The sequence below is a fragment of the Lepus europaeus genome, chromosome 6 (assembly GCF_033115175.1).
Source record: "Lepus europaeus isolate LE1 chromosome 6, mLepTim1.pri, whole genome shotgun sequence".
In the NCBI taxonomy this organism is placed as follows: domain Eukaryota; kingdom Metazoa; phylum Chordata; class Mammalia; order Lagomorpha; family Leporidae; genus Lepus; species Lepus europaeus.
In genome coordinates this window covers 35,084,365-35,105,654 of record NC_084832.1, presented here as the reverse complement: position 1 = coordinate 35,105,654, position 21,290 = coordinate 35,084,365, and the positions used below count along the sequence as shown (strand labels likewise).

At 40.8% G+C, this 21,290-nt stretch overlaps 1 protein-coding gene across 4 annotated transcripts in view; it reads left to right on the top strand.

The window, feature by feature from the left end:
* Positions 1-21,290, top strand: part of SCEL (sciellin) — a 276,458-nt gene that overhangs the window by 137,971 nt on the left and 117,197 nt on the right. For 3 of the 4 annotated variants that reach the window (XM_062195297.1, XM_062195296.1, XM_062195294.1), the window contains exon 1: positions 9,750-9,851. The exons of the other annotated variant lie outside the window; for it this stretch is intronic. The gene's annotated coding sequence lies outside the window, so the exon portion shown is untranslated. Of the gene's footprint in view, positions 1-9,749; positions 9,852-21,290 lie in introns of those variants that run through there. 4 annotated transcript variants of the gene reach the window in all.

Genomic DNA, 21,290 nt, shown 5'->3' with positions numbered 1-21,290 from the left:
AAGGGAAGATGGGAGAACAGAGCAGGATGTTGGAAGGATGTCAGGAAGTGATCGTGATCCAGGGTTGCTAGTGGTCTTGAGAAGCTGAAAGAGGCAAGAAAGTAGATTCTTTTCTCAGTGTCTCCAGAAGAAACAAATCCTCACAATACATTTAGACCAATTTTAGACATGTGAAAAAGTGTGTTGCTATAAATCAGTAAATTTTGTTATAACAGCAATAGGAAACTAATACAATATAAAGTAGATTTCAAGAAAGGAATGGAACTCTACCCTAATGATCAGGTAACACTGAAGTAAGAAAAGACAGATGGGGGCTAAGAAAAGGGAAATGACAAGACAGTGAAACACAAGAATGTTGGTCAAAAGATGAACATTGGCCGGCGCCACCGTAGCTCAATAGGCTAATCCTCCGCCTGCGGCACCGGCACACTGAGTTCTAGTCCCGGTCAGGGTGCTGGATTCTGTCCTGGTTGCCCCTCTTCCAGTCCAGCTCTCTTCTATGGCCAGGGAGTGCAGTGGAGGATGGCCCAAGTGCTTGGACCCTGCACCCACATGGGAGACCAGGAGAAGCACCTGGCTCCTGGCTTCGGATCAGCATGGTACACCGGCCATAGCGTGCCGGCCGCAGCGGCCATTGAGGGGTGAACCAACGGAAAAGGAAGACCTTTCTCTCTGTCTCTCTCTCTCACTGTCCACTCTGCCTGTCAAAAAAAAAAAAATTGAACATTACTTTGTGGTTAGCATTTTATAAAACTGTCATTAATTCCCAGGAGCTGACTCTTAAGAGGCTCTTTTATTCATTTCATTTATTAATCTGAGAGGCACAGAGACAGAGATAGAGATAGGTGGAGACAGATAGAGAGAGAGAGAGAGATACCTCCAATTTACTGGTTCACTCACCACATGCCCCCAACAGTCAGGTCTGGGCCAAGGGCAAAGCAGGGAGCTGGGGACTCCATCCAGGTCTCCTCCCACATAGGTGACAGGAAACCAATTACTTGTGTCACCACCACTGCCTCCCAGTCCACATTAGCAGGAAGCTGGATTTAGGCACCAAAGCTGTGAATCTAATCCAGTTACTCCAGTTTGGAATGCAGTGTCTTAACTGCAAGGCTAAATTCCCACCCTTGAGAGATTCTTTATGTACTTTCTAAAATCTACATGGAGTCCTAGACAACTAATGCTGTTCATGAAGAACAATGTTGTTCATTAAAGAGTTGACTTTTGTATATAGTAAGCCTATCTTAAATCAGTGAGATTATTAATTGTGTTTATTTTGTTTTTGTTAAACTTCACACATGTATAAAATATGTGAACAGTTTACCAAGAGCTAATTTTTAGGTAGCACCTTGCAAAGTTGCAGGCCCTATGTTAAGTGCTTTTTTCATAGCAATAGAATTGATCCCTACAATGACTCTATCCCATTTCGCAGGTGAGGAAACAGATGAAATTATCTAAATAACCAATGTAAGACTCCTCAAGTAGTCAATGGCAGAGGCCATCTGGCATAAGAGCATGCCTATACCACCTCCATTTTGCTCCTTTTCAATGGCATATGGTGTGCTAAGAATATGTAGCTTATCATAAAATGTAGTTAAGTGCCATATTAGAAGAAAATACAGAGCTGCTTTGGAGCAGAGTAAAAGTACAACTGCCTGTTTCAAGAGGTACAAAGGGAGAAAAATCACAGAACACGTTTTGGGTTTGCTGAGCCTGTAAGGGTGAAGGAAGAATCACTAGTATTCTAGAGTGTTTGGGCAAGGATTTCAATGTGTTTGGGCATGTAGTGGGAGGTGGTAGGGGATGAGCGTGGAAGAGCTAAAAATGACTTTACAAAGGCAGTTGAGACCAGCTTTCTGCATTTCATACCTTCTCTAATAGGGCATTTGAAATATGGCTAATACAACTGGATGACTGATATCTAAATTTTTAAAATTTTAATCAAGCAAAATTTAAATGATACATGTGTCCAATGGCTATCATGTTGGACAACAGTCGTGTATGAATCTAAGGTGTTAGACTTTTATGGAGCATGGGAAACTTAGGATGGATTTGAACCTGGTGACTGACATGATCACATCTGTGTTTTGGAAAAAATAATGTTAGAGGATGGTGCATTTTTATTGCAGAAAAACTTACAAGTAGATGTATATTAATGCCTATGGCCCACTTCTGGAAAATTTCATGGCTTAGGGGAACTGTGTTTTGATGAGTCAATGCTGTTGGCTTGACCTCAGCTGATTGAGATGGTGTAGATGTCCTCATTTGGAGACCCACATGCCCATGAGATGTCCTGCTGCAAGAACTCTGATCACAGAACGTTTTGTGTGGGGGTGGCTGATAAACTCTCTCAGGAGAACTCAACTGAGCCATGAAGAGACTGGTTGGGTAACACAGTAGAAAGAAGCAGCAGGTAGAGAACCAGAGGTGGAAGAATTGAGTCATGAGCATGGGAGATTCATAGAACTGCTCTAGGGTCCTCAGAGTTGTGATGGACAACAGCTTTGTTTTGCAAAGTATTCAGCAGAAAACGTTATTTAACATCTAAGAAAGGCTGAGTTGATATCTGTCTTCTTTACAGCTCCCGGATCTTTATACTAAATAATCTATGCTCTGAGAGTTAGTTTTTGGCAAACCTGGGATCAGCCTGAGTTGCTCAACTGAAATAAAAAATGAACCTGCATAGCAATGATCTGGGGCCTAGGAGTTTCTGGGTGTTTGTACCAGGTGGTCAGCATTGTTTACTGATAATAGTGAGACTGGTGAGTTGTTTCTGGGGAGACCCTGCAAGGCTTGGTTACATATTGGTATATATGCCTGTGTGACCAGCAGTGTATTAGGAAGAAATCCATTTGGGTTTCATAATCACAAGTTGGTGGTTCTTGACTTGAGAAAGTGGATTCTGAGATGAATAGAAAGAGGATAATTGGAACTTGAATGGGCCTCTCTGACCCTGTATTGTGAGCCAGCCTTTTGCTGTGGTGCTTATCTTTATTTTACAATACAACTATTAGATATCTAAGATTTCTAAGGGTGATCATTTGGGATTCTGTGCATCTTCTCTGCTTAACTGGTGCTGTTAGTGTGTTCCCATTAACTGAAGTTTTTGGAGCTTCCCTCTGATCCTTACAACAAAAATTAGCAAAACTGACCCATCAACAGATAGATTTGAACTTGGAAGAGATTAGTTAGCAGAAAATTATAGAGGTGTTCAATCAGGGTAGGTAAAAGGGCCTTATAAGGGGAGGTTAGATTGAATTAGGAAGAAGAATTGGCAGTGATGATCCTATGTCCAATTAGTTGGGCGTGGTTTAAAGTAAGAGAAGAGGGTGAAGAAGAAGGCAATGACAATGGAACTTGGAAACCTTGGTCTATAAATTCAGCTGTGATGACTATTATTTGAGCAATCTCTTTAAAATACAGAAAAATCTTCCTTTGAGGACAGCAGTGAATGCTACAAATGAACTGCAGAATTAATATTTTAGTATTTCAGCCAGGAATAGAAAATTGAGGTAGGAAAATCAGAGTTATAATATAAACAAACCATGCTTTTGATAACAATGGGTACCTCTTGTGGGCACACACCTGTTTATCATTAATATTCCTTCTTTCAACCAACAAGCACCAAGTGCTACGGTGAGTCAGAGACAAATATGAAGGCCTGGCCTCTGATCTTAAATAGCATATGATGTAATATTAAATATCTGGCCAGGAAGAAACTGGTGAAAAGTGGAAGAATTTATTGTGAATTCAGAAAAATAATGTGTGAAAATCATGAAATTATGAAATGGCAATCTGAGTTGAAAGGTACAATTTTAGTTACAAAACTTGCTTTGCCATCCTAAGTCTTTCAGTGAAAGAAAAAGTGATCCTTCTCTGGAGGTGTGTATTTCAGCCTGGAGCCAGGAGGGTTGCATTGCATTTACAGGGTAGCTCATGATTGTTTGCAGAAGATCACGTGACTAGGAAAATGTGGACACATAGCACCCTGAGGACTGGCATTGCTGGGGCTGCCACATTGCTGGCTTTCATGGGTGCAGGAATTGAGGAAGGAAATAACAAGGCTTTCAAGCAGAGGTTCTTAATATTTGTACTGTGGAGAACAATGTGGCTTATAAGTCCTGCTCACTCAGTTAATCTGTACTCTCCTTCCACTCATTAACTGTGGAATCCCTACTTCAGACTTGCAAATCCTGAACCACATTCACTGTTGGGAAGGAATCTGGAACTTGTTAAGAAGATCTAGGATGGCAGAGTAGATGAGTGGTTCTCCCTCTTGACCATCTAGTAAGAATCCATGAAAACTTTGAAACTCAATCTCAACATCAGCTTCTAGGTCTAGGTGGAATTCTTCAGTCTCTTCACAGTGCAGTCCCTGGCCTTGAACATCACCCTGCATCATTTCGTTATGGAGTATTGCAGCCATTGACTTCAATGTCTGTTCCCCTAAACAGTTTGTGAATACCTGGTGAGCAAGTACTGGGTCTCATCAATTTCCCTGTCATCATGGACTGAAAGCATCCCAGGAACATGCTAAGGACTTAGTTTTTGTTAAACGAAAAAATTATTGAAAGAAAGTTTAAATGAAGATAAGAGAAGTTGTAAATCCCATATGTCAATGTTCATTTTCCAAAGCTAAAATGTATAAAGCCTGAAACCCAGAAATTACATCAACTAGAATTTATCTTACTGATACATTCACACATGTGCCAAATCACTTATGCATAGTGTTGTTCCCAGCAGCATTGTTTGTTAACCGAAGTTTAGAGATGATAGAAATGAGCTTCAGTGGTGGATTGGTAGCATAGATTGTGGGCTAGTCCTACCATGGAATACGAAGCAGCTGTGAAAAGTTAGGGTAGAAAGATCTTCAGAATATAATGTTAAAGAAAAAAAATAGAGCCAGAATGATGTACTAAGTAAACTTTTGTGTGAAAAAGAAGTATCTGTATCTTACCTTAGCTTGTATATGCACAAATCTCTCTCAAAGGACCCAGAAGGAATGAACTGATTTATTTTGGTGGAGAGAAAGGTTTAAATGATGAGAAAGACTTTTCATTGTGTTCCTTTTTAGTTTCTGACTAGTATACATAATATTACTGCTTCACGGTACTGTATATATATATATATATATATATATATATATATATATATATATACACACACATATATATATATAGCTTTGAAAATAAAAGTGCACATGGATTTTTTGCAGCTTTATTCATGATTGCCATAATGTGGAAGCAACCAAGGTGTCCTTCAGTAGGTGAATGGACAAACTGTCCAGACAATGGAAATTTATTTAGGGCTAAAAAGAAATGAGCTATTAAGCTATGAAAAGACATGGAGGCCGGCGCCGTGGCTTAACAGGCTAATCCTCCGCCTTGCGGCGCCGGCACACCGGGTTCTAGTCCCGGTTGGGGCACCGGATTCTATCCCGGTTGCCCCTCTTCCAGGCCAGCTCTCTGCTATGGTCCGGGAAGGCAGTGGAGGATGGCCCAAGTGCTTGGACCCTGCACCCCATGGGAGACCAGGAGAAGCACCTGGCTCCTGGCTTCGGATCAGTGCGATGCGCCTTCCGCAGCGGCCATTGGAAGGTGAACCAACGGCAAAAAGGAAGACCTTCCTCTCTGTCTCTCTCTTTCACTATCCACTCTGCCTGTAAAAATAAAAAAAAAAGACATGGAGGAAACTTGAATGTTACTAAGTGAATGAAGCCTCTCTGAAAAGGCAACATATGGTATGATTCCAACTATGACATTCCAGAGGTGGTAAAACTATGGAGACAGTAAACCAGAGGTTGTCATGGGTTGGGGGAAGGGGGAGGAAGAGGCAGATCACAGAGAGCTTTATAGGACAGTGAAAATACTTTGTATGACACTATAATGACAGATACATGTCAAAAATTTGTCCAGATTTACAGAATATACAACACCAACAGTGAATCCTATTGTAGATTATTATGGACTTTGGGCGATAATGGGTTATAAGTTTATCAGTTGCAACAAATGTTCCACTAATTCCCAAGCTCTTCTAACAATTATGTTGATAGTGAGGAGGTTGGAGGTATTTGAGAACTCATTGTACTTCATGCTAGTTTGCTGCAAAAACTAAAACTGCTCTAAATAGCCTGTATTAAAGAAAAAGAAAGCTGGTGAGCTATATGTGCATTAAAATACCCTACTTTCTGAAATAATTCCTGATCATTCTGTGGTTCTGGCATTGTGGTTTAATGTGTATGGGCTGTGGGATATTATTTTTGACACCATGGACAATGTAAATACATACATATATACATATATTTCCTGCTCTAAGCCACTGTATTTTTTTTGGTCTTCTATGATTCTGTGCTCAGACATGCAGTAAGGTTAGTTCACATGTAGCCCAGGGTCAAGTTCCCATCCTCTTGTCTGATACTCTAGATGGACTGTAGCATATGTGTCAGCATGCATAGGTTGGAATTCTGACATGTCTAGTCTCTCAAGCTTTTGTTTTCTCATCTGGAATATAGACGTAACAGCAGTTTCTATAGTGTAGGTTTTGTGAGTATCAAATGAAATAATCATGTGAGGCTCTTATCAGTGATTGGCACATACTCGACACATGTTGTTGCTGCTATTATTGTTATTGTAATCATCATCATTACAGTTGTCACCAACCATGCCTCAAGTAGGTTATTTTCTTTGGTTAAGGGTGATCACTTTCTGGGAACTTGAAGAGGAGTGAGAAAACCTCAGGGACTCCCAATTCCTCCTGATGTCAAGAGCATAGGCTTGGAATTTGGATTAAAAAAAAAAAAAAAAACCTCATATTGCCATTGTCATCTGTCCAGTTGAGTAGGAGATGATTATCATCAAACTTGCTGCACAAAAAAGGCATGGACATAACAGTTAAGTGATCTGCAGGTTATGAATAGTGAGTCTGTATAGCAAATAGGACCCAGTTTCCCATGGAGCTGTGTTCTCCAGCAGTTGGCATCATGCTGGTACCTTCAAAGAATGTTATGCAATGCACCAGCTCTGTCAGCACTGGTGGTAATTCATTAATTATGGCATCCATCTACTCCTATACACAGATAAATTGGCTCTGTAATTACCACCCTAATGATACCACTTTTGTTTTAATAGGCACATAACATTTATTTCCTCCATCCAGAAGGATAATGAGGAACCCTCTGTCTTTGAACCTCTCAAAGTCCAGGCATAATAGATGAGAGTATGTTGGTTTGTCTGCTCTGTGTTGTCTGCATTTTCAGTACCAATTTTGGAATCTCTCTGAGGTTAGAAGGTAGCATTCATTTAATAAGAATTATTTAGAACAATGCCTGACACTCTCAAATGCTATATAAATGTTTGCTGTTTTCATTATTATGTAGTAATAAGTGTTCATTTTGGCTAGTTTTTTCTTTGGATGCAGCACATAGTCAAAACAATGTGACACTGCAATGTTCACTTTTATGTGACAGGGTCTAAAAACACTCCTCCAATCTGGGACCCAAGGTAGAAATTGATAATTAATAATAGCACTCCCCTGATGGTTCTAAACTTGCCTTACAAACCTCACATCTCCCCAGGTTGCCACCATTAACCTATTGGCCTTGGCACTTGAAATAAAACCACTCACCCTTCTTAGCCTGTGAACTTAGATTCTAGAAAGACTTCGAGAACTCCACCACTCACAGTGAAATAGGTGTGGTGGAGCCAAGCGATGCAAAGCATGCTCAAGGCTTTGCAGTTCAAGACCTGAGTGAAACCAAGGGCAAGCCTATTTGGGCACCTCCACACCCAAACCCAGTCTGGATTTGACCTCTTCCAACTCTGAGAGTCATAATTTTAGGCACTCTTTTTTCTTGAATGTTTTTCAGCATGAGGAGTTCTGACTTTTGATCAACTGGTTTGGCTTGGTGGTACTGATGTCCTGGCTCCTGAAGTAAGATAACTCCTTAATGACATGCAGAAATAATTACAGGGAGCCGGCGCCGCAGCTCACTAGGCTAATCCTCCACCTTGCGGCGCCGGCACACCGGGTTCTAGTCCCGGTCGGGGCACCGGATTCTGTCCCGGTTGCCCCTCTTCCAGGCCAGCTCTCTGCTGTGGCCAGGGAGTGCAGTGGAGGATGGCCCAGGTGCTTGGGCCCTGCACCCCATGGGAGACCAGGAGAAGCACCTGGCTCCTGCCATCGGATCAGCGCGGTGCGCGGGCTGCAGCGCGCCAGCCACGGCGGCCATTTGAGGGTGAACCAACGGCAAGGGAAGACCTTTCTCTCTGTCTCTCTCTCTCACTATCCACTCTGCCTGTCAAAAAATTAAAAAAAAAGAAAAGAAATAATTACAGGGAAGGTCAAAAGCCTTAAGTGTAACTTGAGCAGCTGCATTTTACTTTTTTATAAAGTGAAAACTCAGTGTTCTGGCTCTATGTTTTATGAAGGACATACATACATACATACATTTACCAATGTAAGTTACTACTAGTCTCTACAAGATTAGCTCTTAAACTGTTTATAGTCCTTCATTTTTACTAAGTCCTAATGCTGAATATAACTTCCAGTTTACTTTTTTTAAGTTGAGCCAAGTCACATATTTGTTTTTTTAATTTTCCCATTTGTAATATTAATATCCAATTTCAATCCAAACAACATTTGTGGACATCTCAGAAGTTTAAAATATTTTTAAAACTTTTGGTGTATAAAATTCCATGAAAATGATTGAATTAGACAAGTGTGTATGTTTTACTTTGAAAAAGAACCTTCCACTTTAGATTTTCAAGTTCTTGAGCCCAGAATTGGGGAAGATGAAGTCAGTGATCTCCCAGTTGCCGTCCACTCTGTAACTCCTTATCCTCCAATCTGGATGCTTCTACTTCTTGTTTTAATAATTTCTGTGGAGGTAGCTCAGCTGGACTAGCTTTTAGGCGCAGCATTGCGGGGAGGATTTGGCTAATTGTTGGTGTAAGCAATGAATAAAGATGACCCAGGAACTGCTAATGACCCAGCTTCCTCCTGCAATATTCCAGATTTGCTAAGCTTCCTTGAGGCCTTGTTTTGACTGTTAGGGAAGGTGCATCTCAGAACCTGTGACAGGGGTTCCCAGCCAGCATGGCCCTTCTGCATTAACCCTTTGAGAGCAAGGGTGGAATCCACTGCTGCCCTCAACCATCCTTTTCACTTTTATATCTGGAGAAACAATGTAAGGATCAGAATTCTTACCTTTCAAGGGGTGATTTTTTTTTCTTGATGGTTTTACCAAATATTCCATGTGTAGAAATTGTGTAACTGGTTCCTTTCATATTTTCTCATCCCAGGGTTTCTGGGTTCCAGAGGACTTCTCTTTCCTAAGGGAACTTGTTTACTTCAAGCAGGTGCTTCCTGTGTGTGTATCTCTGCTCTGCCTTCCAGGTGCTGTGGGTCAGGAGAGAGTCCTGCTACTTCAGGTTGTTTTGTTTTGCTATTAAAAAGCAATCCAAAATAGGTCGGATAGTAGGCCACCTTGTCAGTGATATAGTTGCACGTGTTGTTGGAATCAGTTCAAAGGGAACAACAGGAGCACTTTTTTGGCATCATACGGTCATAAACAGTGTAAAGAATTCACCCAACAGAGAGAATAGGTCTGTGAGTGAGTGAGACGGTTTTAAGTGAATTGGTATTTGTACACGGTGACACCCTCTCTCATACCACCCACCTCCTCCCTGAGTGACTCAGCCGCTGAGGGAGAAGTCTCTGACCTGTTCATTAACAGTCAGGAAGAGGCTGAGACCACACTGAGCAACTCCAGGTATCATTCTTTTGGGCCCCATTTACCTGAGCACCTACTGGCAGGCTGGTTCGTCAGAGTCCTGGTTTTCTGCCCAACAGAGGTAAGTTGAACTCCGTTTGCAAACATAAGTTATTTGTTTGTTTCTGCATAACTTTCTCTGTTTTCCTTCCCAATGATTACAACGAGAATTTACTGTGAGCTTCCTCTCTTTTCCTGTTAAATTTTGACAACCTCCAGTGGGCTGTTGTGCTTATCAGCCGCTCTGCCCCTCTGTGCTGTGCTTGTACACTGCATGACTTTTTGCTTGGCCATTGCATGATACGGTGTCACAGAACCCAGAGCCTACCCTGTTTCTTTGGGGGAGCTGCCAGCTTTGGGATCCTCTCAGACAGAAGGATTTGCATTCTTTATGTCAAGAGATCAGCACTCATTGGGCTGTTTTCTCAAGTGATTATAACGACATTTTTAAAAAGGAATCTTCCTGTTTTCATAAACAATGCTTTGATAGAGATTGTGTCCTCTTTTACAGAGAAGTAATATTTTTCTCAGCTGTTTAAAAACATTGTAAGTTGCTGGAGGGGGGGGGGGAGAATGAGTCAAATCCATTTCTCCATCACCCTATCTTCCCAAAATAAGAAAATCACCATTTCGTGCATGAATGCAGCAGTGAGGGTGGGATTAAAAGGGGGGGGGGGATTAAACGGGGCAGGAAGGGTGTGCTTCTCCAGTGGAATTTGTGCGCAATTGGCTAACTTCTCAGAATTCTAATGTAAAAAATGATGAGTATGTATAGGAACAATTATCAACCTCTGTTCATATCCTAGTCCTGAAAAACCAGTTCTGGAAGCCTTTTGATAATGATAAAAAAGTTACTTTTAAAAGATTTGTTTATTATTTGAAAGACAGAGTGTCAGAGAGAGAGGGAGAGATAGAGAGAGAGAAAAAAAAATCTTTTATGCATTGGTTCACTCCCCAAACATCAGCAACCAGACCAAAATACCTGTAAGCCAGACCAAAACCAAGACAGAAGAGCTCCATCCAGGTCTTCCATATGGGTGGCAGGGGCCCAAGAACTTGGGGCATCTTCTGGTGCCTCCCCAAGTGGATTGACAGGGAGCTAGATCAGAAGCAGAACAGCTGGGACATGAGCTGGTGCTCCAATAAGTGTTGCAAGTGGCAGCTTAAGCCGCTGCCCCACAATGCTGGCCCAGAAAAGTGGTCTTGATGTGTTTCTTTTTTCTCACCACTTCCTTTTATGATGCAGAGCTGGGGAATCAAATACAACTTGTAGCCAGCTAGGCTGTGTCCTCCACACCATGTCTGAATCTTACACACAAGATTTTTTTTTGCTTTCAGTTGCTGCTCAGCTCACCTGCAGTCCTGGAGGGGTGTAAACCTATCAGTGCTCAATTCCCAGTAGTTTACTGAAATACAATTCGATTTTCAAATATTTATAATAATCCAAAAGTTAAATGGTAGTTTTTGTGGATTTTAATTTTTTCATGAGATGTGATCAAGTTTAAAACTAGCTCTCATCTCCTCAGTTTATAGTGTAGACAGGTACTACCGTGTTCATTGGAAAACATAAGTTGTGGAAACTGAGACATAACTTTAACAAACATTTTGGTGATGTTGGGTTGATCCTAAATGTCAGGATATACAGACAATGAAGATAAATAGGGCCGGCGCCGTGGCTCAATGCCGGCACACCGGGTTCTAGTCCCAGTCGGGGCGCCGGATTCTGTCCCGGTTGCCCCTCTTCCAGGCCAGCTCTCCACTATGGCCCGGGAAGGCAGTGGAGGATGGCCCAAGTCCTTGGGCCCTGCACCCCATAGGAGACCAGGAGAAACACCTGGCTCCTGCCATCAGATCAATGCTGTGCGCCGGCCGCAGCACGCCGGCCGCAGCACGCCGGCCGCAGCGGCCATTGGAGGGTGAACCAACAGCAAAGGAGGACCTTTTTCTTTGTCTCTCTCTCTCTCACTGTCCACTCTGCCTGTCAAAAAAAAAAAAAAAAAGATAAATAGGACAGGATTTTTACTGAGATTTTAGATTCATGTAAGTCTTTAGGCTACTTGACATAAATTTTCCATTTGAATGATGTATTGGCTCATTCAGTCTAACTGCTGCTTTTGAGAGATGAGGACACAGCATAAGTGTCAGGCAACTTGCCAGGATCAGGGTAGCAGACCAGATGGAGAACTCACATCACCTGTCTTTTGTTTTAATGGGTTTCCCCAGTGATTTTTCAGATTCTTTCACTTAAATATGGAGCAGCAATAAAAGAGTCACACAACATCTTTATAAAATGACCACAAATGATACAGAAATGAGAATTTCATTACCTGGCGATATGTGGAGATTTTATTGTAGTTTGTATGGTATAACTGTGAAGTAATGGGATATATTTGTACATTGTGATTTGTGGAGTATCTTTTTAATTGGTGTATTTGTGGGTTTTACTGTCAAGAGCTGGTAGCCTCAGAGTAGGAGGCGGTCTGGTATGTGTGTGATACCCTATCAGGAATGTCCCCACCCCAACTACCACTCTGCAGATGCTTCTTACCTGGCTGTCTTCTTTGCCTACCAGAATTTTATTTTATTTTTTTAAAGATTTATTTATTTATTCAAATGTCAGAGTTACACAGAGAGAGAAGGAAAGGCAGAGAGAGGGAGGTCTTCCACCTGATGGTTCACTCCCCAACTGGCTGCAATGACTGGAGCTGCACAGATCCAAAGGCAGAAGCCAGGAGCTTCTTCCGGGTCTCCCACATGGGTGCAGGGGCCCAAGCATTTGGGCCATCTTGTACTACTTTCCCAGGCTGTAACAGAGAGCTGGATGCGAAGTGGAGCAGCTGGGAGTGCCCGTATGGGATGCCTGCACTGCAGGCAGTGCCTTTACTGCTACGCCACAGCACTGGCCCTACCTACCAGAATTTTAACTGAAAGTCCTGACACATTTATTTTCCTCGGGACTTGGTAAATAAAACAAAAAAGATTATGTTTTGAGTGTCAACTTATTCTTTAGAATAAATGTCATACAAATCACTAAGCAGTTAATTTAAGTGAGCATGACTTAACTGAAAACATTTCCTATGATTGGGCCTTAGCTCCTAGCATCACTGTGAGTGAAGTGATAAAATTCTTGGCCTAGCAGTCAAAGAGAAATATTTGTTGGCCCCACACAGCTATCTTCTGTCCTTATCCTGCTTCTATGCCAATTGCTCAGAATTTTTAAATAAGGTGTTTACATCTTAATATTCTGGGTCCTTGTTTGCAGTGACTCAGTGTTCCTAGTTTACCCTGGTAACAATCATTAAAGAATTTATATTCTTCTGAAAAAAAAAAAAAAAAAAAAGAAAACAAAGAAGCCAAACCAGGATGACTCTAAGGAGAAATGACAAGCATAAGTAATGAGGAAAAGAAAAATTGTATTGATCAAAAGCTGAAGAAGTCTGAATAAAGAAATGACTTATTAATGAAAAAAAAAAACTTTGTGAGTTTAGGATCTGTGAGAGGCTCTTCAGATTGATGTTCGCCAAACGACATCTATGCTGATTAGACTTACATCTGGTGTTGCAAATGTTTTAAGGATATTCACCATCTTTTTTGTGATCATCAGTTGGCAGAGTGAATTTTATAGGTGTCTATAAAATAACAGCTGGTTTACTTCTCCACACAGGAATGAGTAGTCCTGAATACTCTTCGTAATCATTTACTTGAGAGCTCTAAGCACTTAAATAATTTATTCTGTGTCTCTGTATGCGTTTATCTAGCTCTAGAATGTCACTAAGTTTTCTTTAATGGAACTTTCTGGGGGAAGATAGTGAAACACAGACTGTGCTTTTCAAATGAGAATACACACATCCCAGGAGAACACTCTAGAAAATGCACAAAAATTATAGGCTGAGTATTGTACATCTCTTCAAGGAGAGCTAATTTTAGTTAAAGATTTTTGAAATAAGCTATCCTTGAATCACTGATCTTCTCCCACTCCTCCCCGAGTCTCTTTATTTTGTCATGAAGAATGTTGTATGTAAGAATTTAAAAGGTATTTGTATACACATATGTACAAGGGGGCGGATTCTAGATAGACTTGAATTTGAATGAGCTGGAACTGTAAATAGCCCTTGTTGGAGTTCAGGTGAGAAATAATTAGTATTGGATAGCATTTTCATTAATGAATATTAGACTAATATCTTTTATAACATGAAACTAATAATTGGCCCCAGAGACTAGGACACTAGTCATGTTCAGGTTTGATATTATCATTCTCTCTGGGTAAGGATTGCATATTGTTTTTGTTGTTGTTGTTCTAGTACTAGTGGTTGAACTCTGTAATTAACACACAATTACTCTTAATGTTTAAATTTTAACTGAAAGGTGATCCCTGTTAAATTTAAGAGTGGAAAAAGAGAGGGAGGAGATGTACAATTTGGGACATGCACAATCGGACTTGCCCAAATGATGGAGTTAGAAATGTGCCAGGGGATTCCAATACAATCCCATCAAGGTGGCATGTACCAATGCCATCTCACTAGTCCAAGTGATCAATTTCAGTTCACATTCAATGGCTCTGATAGGTCTAAGAATCAAAGGGATCACACAAACAAGACAAGTGTCTGCTAATACTAACTGATAGAATCAAAAAGGGAGAGAAAGATCCAGCATGGGAAGTGGGATACACAGCAGACTCATAGAATGGCAGATGTCCTAAACAACACTCTGGCCTCAGAATCAGCCCTTAAGGCATTTGGATCTGGCTGAAGAGCCCATGAGAGTATTGTAGGCATGGAAAGCCAAGATACCATGGAAAAGAAAAAAAGAAGAAGACCTAAATGAAAGATCTCTGTGAGTGAGATCCCAGTGGAAAGAACAGGGCCATCAAAGAAGGAGGTACCTTTCTCTGAAGGGAGGAGAGAACTTCCACTTTGACTATGACCCTATTGGAATAAGATCAAAGTCAGCGAACTCTAAAGGCTTCCATAGCCCTGGCAACTCATGACTAGAGCCTAGGGAGATTACTGACGCCATGAACAGGAGTGTCAAATTGTTAAGTCAGCAACAGGAGTCACTGTGTACTTACATTCCATGTGGGATCTGTCCTTAATGTGTTGTCTAATGTGCAGTGATGCTATAACTAATACTGAAACAGTATTTTTACACTTTGTGTTTCTGCATGGGTACAAACTGATGAGATCTTTACTAATTATATACTGAATCGATCTTCAGTATATAAAGATAATTGGAAATGAAAAAAAAAAAACACCCTGGTGTTAAATTGGAAATGGCATAGAAAATTAATTAATTTTTAAAAGAAATATTATGTAGGATCTCTATCTTTAATGTGCTGTACACTCTTATTTAATGCTATAACTAGTACTCCAACAGTATTTTTTTTCACTTTGTGTTGCTATATGGGGGCAAACTGTTGAAATCGTTACCTAATATATACTAAACTGATCTTAAGAGAATTGAAAATGAATCATGATGTGATTGGAAGGGGAGAGGGAGCGAGAAAGGGGAGGGTTGTGGGTGGGAGGGAAGTTTTGGGAGGGGGAAGCCATTGTAACCCATAAGCTGTACTTTGGAAATTTATATTCATTAAATAAAAGTTTAATTAAAAAAAAGAATCAACAGTAAGAAAATTTTATAGTGAGGGTCATAAGACTCAGAAAATTGGTAACCTACAGACATCTTCGTAGCAAAGAGATTTCATTTGTGCTCCCTCCTGGATTTTGTTTCACCATAAGTAAGCAAGATTCCCAACTCTAAGCTTCAACTGTGAGGCTGCATGAATAAAGAAATGGCCAATTTCTAACCATCACAGCAGGCTGGGTGAGTCTTTACCACTCTGATAATTTAGAAATTTCCTCTACCACTGTGTATTCAGGCTAAACACAGTGTTTGTGTCTGGAAGACCCATTTAAAAAATAATTTAAGTGAAGTTGTTAACACTTACACTTCATGAAGCCCTGTTTGTTTTCTCTGTACATAATATTTCATGTTCCTTTTGGTGATAATTAGTTGTTTGATGGTTTGTTTTATTTATCTTCTAGAAGAAAATGCTCCTGTTTATTGGTTTGTAATTATCAACTCCTTCTTATTCTTCTATTGAACACGGTTTTATAGCATTTGCTTTTTTCCAGTTCTTACGCATTTTCCCTGTTTCCATGATTGCTGGGAAAAAATACTGGTGGGCTTGGCGCCACTACTGGGTCATGAAACCCTGGGGACTTTTTCATACACAAGAGCCATTTGCCCTTTGTGCCATTTTGTTGACAATTTTGCTCTGTTTCTTTCCTTGTTCTATTTCAACTTCTTTGGTATGTGTTTTCCATCACTGTAGAGATTTGCCCTAGGAAACCATTCACATTTGGTCTTTCTAAAAAGAGCAAATTTCCTTGTGTAGGTTAGAAGCTTGATAAATTGATGAAGATTTTGGAGAAGTTAAAATTTTCTACTGTCACTCCATGCTACTGCCATGACCCTTTAGTTAAATGATCAATGAAAGTCTGTTCAAATCTCACTCTTGGTTGAGCTCCACCAGGGATTTCTACTGCAAAGGGGTTGTTATTCTTTTTACCATTTCTTCTAGTAGCTTTATATCTGTTGACTCATTTTTGTTTTCTGGGTACTTTGGTGTTAGGCTGGGTTGAGTTTGAATCCCAACTGTAACATTCACTACCTATATAAACTCAGGCAAACTACTCATCCTGAGACTTCTGTCCAAGAAAATCTAATTTCACCTACTACCCACATTTCTAATGCCTATCCTAGGCTTCTGTATAAAAACTCTGACTTCACTGAAATCATTTTACATAAACTTGCATTTAGGTATGGAATGAGCATAATAATAACAACCTGAAGGCATTATATAAGGTTTACATGAGGTAATACATATAAAATTCAAGCTCAGTGTAGCTTTAATTATTGTATGGCCACAATATTAGCAGTCAGAATTAGATTCTTGCTTTTCATTTTTCTTCCTTTATTCTCTATTTTGTTAATCTACTTTCTGCTCCACTTGTTTTTTTTTTCTACCTTAATATTCCTATTTTCTTTCTCCATGTGCCCTTTTCCCAGTAATAATTCTCCTTCTCCTTCTCTTCCTAATCTTCCATCTTTTCCTTCTCCTTCGTCCACTTCTTTACCCACTGTCTTTCTTAAGAAACAGTTAAACAGGGTATGATAAATGTTGCTTGGTTGTACTATGTAAGCCAAGAGACATTTTGACCTTGGGTGGGAACAAAGAATGAGAGCTAAAGTCTTTCTGACGCCAGGAGCCAAAAGATAAAGTTTATATCTGAGCCAGAAAGTGGACGAAAGAATTCTTGTACCTTGGACAGGAAGAACGGGGTCTGGGATTGGGCTAAGGGAACAGTGATTTAGCTGATGCACCTACCTGTCCCCAGGGAAGTGTTCTTACTAAGTACACAACATTGAAGTAGATTGAGAGAGGCCATAAGGAAATGAGGAAAAGCTATAAGGAAGACACATTAATGAAATAGAGGATGCTGATCTTTTCAAATGCTTCAAATAAATACTAAGAAAGTTGATTGATTTTGTGATTCAGAACTTGATATTGATTTCATCTAAAACCTAAAGACTGATGTCTTTGGGCAAAAGCTATAAGCAGTAGATGAAAAGGAGTTTTTACTCTCTGGTCACAAAGAGGAAATTAAAGATGGACAAATGATTACAGTTTTCTTCCCTTCTCGGCTTTGATGTCATGATTTCACTTTGCTTTAAAGTAAAGGTTGTTGTAGGTCTCAGCATAACAGACACAGCATTCACACATCTTTCCCCACAATGCTCCATATTTAAAGCACTGTTACTGTCACTGTTAGGCATATGTATGGGCAAAATCTTCTGCTGACCCAAGATTAGAGTTTCCTCTTTTTTTGTGAAAAGCTAAAATCTAAACTGGAATGGGCCTGAAGGATGATACTTAGAAATAAGTCCAAGTAGCTGACCTGAGGTTACTAATGTTTCATGATTTGGGTGTTGAGTGTATATGATGCTCAAGATAAACTTTTAAGCTACATTTATTTTTAATGCTACCAGTTTGAGAGAATTTTAATCTAACTTATTCCACAAGAGGACACTTAAAAAGTTTGTTATTTACAGAGATGCCTGTTGTTGATCCATTTTTTAAAAAAATATTTTATTTATTTGAAAGACAGAGTTACAGAGGGAGGTAGAGACAGAGAAAGAGGTCTTCTATTTGCTGGTTCACTCCCCAAACATCCGCAAAGGCTGGACTGGGCTTATCCGAAGCCAGGAGCCAGGAGCTTCTTCTGGGTCCCCTACATTGGTGCAGGGACCCAAAGATTTGGACCATTCTTTGCTGCTTTCCCAGGTGCATTAGCTTGGAGCTGGATCAGAAGTGAATCAGCCAGGACTCAAACTGGCATCCATATGGGATGCTAGAGCTGCAGGCTGAGGCCTTAACCCACTGTGTCACAGCACGACCCTTGTTTGATCCATTTTTAATAACAACATAATAAAATCTATACATAAAAATACTTCTTTATATCCTGGGCAAGATAGAAAGAGTTCCATGGAAATAAAGATTGATGAAACAAGAACTGGCACCTCCGATTGGAGCATCAATAAATGGCTTTGGGCAGGAAAGGGGCTGGTATGAGAAGATGGTTAGGGTAACATGGCCCATAGGTACTAGGGAGAAAAAAGAAGAAGTGGGGCTAAAGGAAGTTGTGCAGGAGACATAGGAGAGACAACGGGAAAAATAAAAGAGAGAGAGATACTGTCTAAAGAACAGACTTCATCCACCTTGGGACATCAGACAAAATGCCACCACTGCACTGGCAACAGGTAAATTTGATAAGAAAAGATTATTTCCCTTATACTTAAGGTCAGAGGAAGAACCTAACATCCTGATTGGTGTCTTGTCACTTGAAAAGAGTATACATTACATTTTCCTTTCTCATTTAGCTGGTGGCAATGGACCACATGCGGTTGAGAATGGTTATGAATCATTATCAAGCTATCCAGGGGAAGACAGACTCATGAAAGGAGTAGGATGACATTCTGGCCACTCCTGGCTTCTGTGTGGTCGCAGGAGGGTAGAGGCTTCTTATTGAGCTACCAGAGGATGTTGGAGCAAACATTTGTTTCTGCAGCTCCTGTCTGCTGTGCGTCCATTATTGTCCATCCATTGGAGCTGCAGGGCATTTCTCTGAATGCCTGGTATTGGTCATATCACATGGCCCTTTGAGTTACATGTAGTATTGCAGTCATGTAGATCTAATTAAAGTGCTGGATTCTGCAATTCACCATGCAATTTGGGCAGGTTTATTTAAACTCTGTGAGTTTAGGGCTCCTATCATTAGAGATGATAGTACTGACTAGGAAGGATTAAATAAGATAAAATGCATGAGTGTGTGGCACAATTTGTGACACATAGTAGGTAAGCAGTGAGGCTCCTTACTGGGAACATTGAACACAGACATACTGTAAGATATTATGTTTCACTGATCAAAGAATCACAAATGTCTTTTGTAAACCCTCCACTGGCTTTTAGACATTTAATTTGCCACAGGGTGGCTTACTAATATGTGGGAAAAACACTGGGCTTCTGCAGCAAAAAATGCAATGATAACCAGTCTCTTAAACAGGTTAAGAGGCTGGTTTTTCTTTTGTAAAGGGAAGTCCAGGCATAGTCCATGGCTATTGTGGCAGCTCCATGGCACTGTCAAGAAATTGGGCTCCTTCTAACTTCTTGCTCTGCCATTCTTAATGGGTGAATTTAGTTCTCATGGTTGCTTGTGATCCATTACATCCCAGGTGTCTACTCTGACCTTCTGTATGGTGTCCTAGGGTCAGGAAAGAAGAGGGATGAAGCATAATAGCAACTTTTTTTCCAGTGACTTCCACTTCCATCTTAATAATCTGAACAAGCAACCAGCAGTGTGCCGTAGCAGGTAAAGCCACTGCCTGCAATGTCAGTATCCCAAATAGGTGTTGGCTTATGTCCCAGCTGCTCTACTTCCAAACCAGCTCCCTACTAATGCCCTGGGAGTGGTTGATGGCTCAAGTGCTTGGGTCTCTGCTACCCACATGGGAGACCTGGAAGAAAACTCCTGGCTCCTGACTTCACACTGGCCCAGCCCTTACCTTTGTGGCCATCTGGAGAGTGAACTAGAAGATGGAAGATCTCTTTCTGTGTCTTTCCCTCTGTCTTTGTAACTCTGACTTTCAAATGAATTAATTAATTAATAGAATTATCAGAAATACAAACATGCTTACCTCTAACTTCAAGGAAGGCTTTAGATACTAGTAAAGGAGAAAATGAGTACTGATAACAGATAGGCAACCACAGTGTGCTGCAAGTCTTTATTTGGAAACTTCCAGATCACCCATAATTGAACCTTGCCTTCTCCCATTTGGACAGGGCTCCTTTGATACCCTCCAAAAAGTTCAAGAAAAGTCTTAAAAGTTAAAAAGTAATATTTTTAATTTAAAAGAGGGAAGCATGGTGTCCTGGAGGTATACTAGAGGTAGAAATAAAGATTACCCTAACATCTAGAAGGATTATGACTACCATTTTTGGGCTTGAAAATGCCTTTTTAAAATTAAAAATATTCATGATGTCCCACATATGTGACAGATTTTATTTTGAATATTTTGCTGATTGATTAAAAATAGAGTGGATTTAGTGATTTGCATTCTACTAATAAAAGCGCTTGGATGCTGAGTGCAGAAGAGTTTGTAAGCAGACTTTTTGCAATAAGTCAGTGGAGACGGCCTCCATCCCCTACCTCTCTACCCCCTGGCCATCTAGGAGTGTCTAGTATAGGTACCATGCTGGGATGTATAAGATCTCGACAGACTCCCAGATTTCTAGCACTTCCTGCAGGGAGCTGCATAGAGAAAAATGGGTATTTCCTCTGCCTTATATATGTGCTGGCTCCACAAAGATCCAATGTCTTCCTAGAGGGTCTGATATTATCATGCTTTTAATTTTTTTTTTTTTTTTTGACAAGCAGAGTGGACAGTGAGAGAGAGAGAGACAGATAGAAAGGTCTTCCTTTACTGTTGGTTCACCCTCCAATGGCCTCTGCGGCCGGTGCTCTGTGGCTGGCGCACCGCGCTGATCCAATAATAGGAGCCAGGTGCCTCTCTTGGTCTCCCATGCGGGTGCAGGGCCCAAGGACTTGGGCCATCCTTCTCTGCACTCCCGGGCCACAGCAGAGAGCTGGCCTGGAAGAGGAGCAACTGGGACAGAATCCGGCGCCCTGACTGGGACTAGAACCCGGTGTGCCAGCGCCGCAGGCGAAGGATTAGCCTATTGAGCCACAGTGCTGGCCATTATCATGCTTTTAGTAGCCAGGTTTTCTCAAGATAGTCATTTAATCAAGACAAAGGATGTTAAGTCATCTGAATGAGCTCTTAACCTCTTTCTCTATGCTAAGGATGAGAGCAAGTATCCTAAAACCATCCCCACTGGCTCTACATTGTGACTTTTGGGATACTCTTGAGAAACAGTTTCAGGTGAATTCACTTGCTTTCTCTT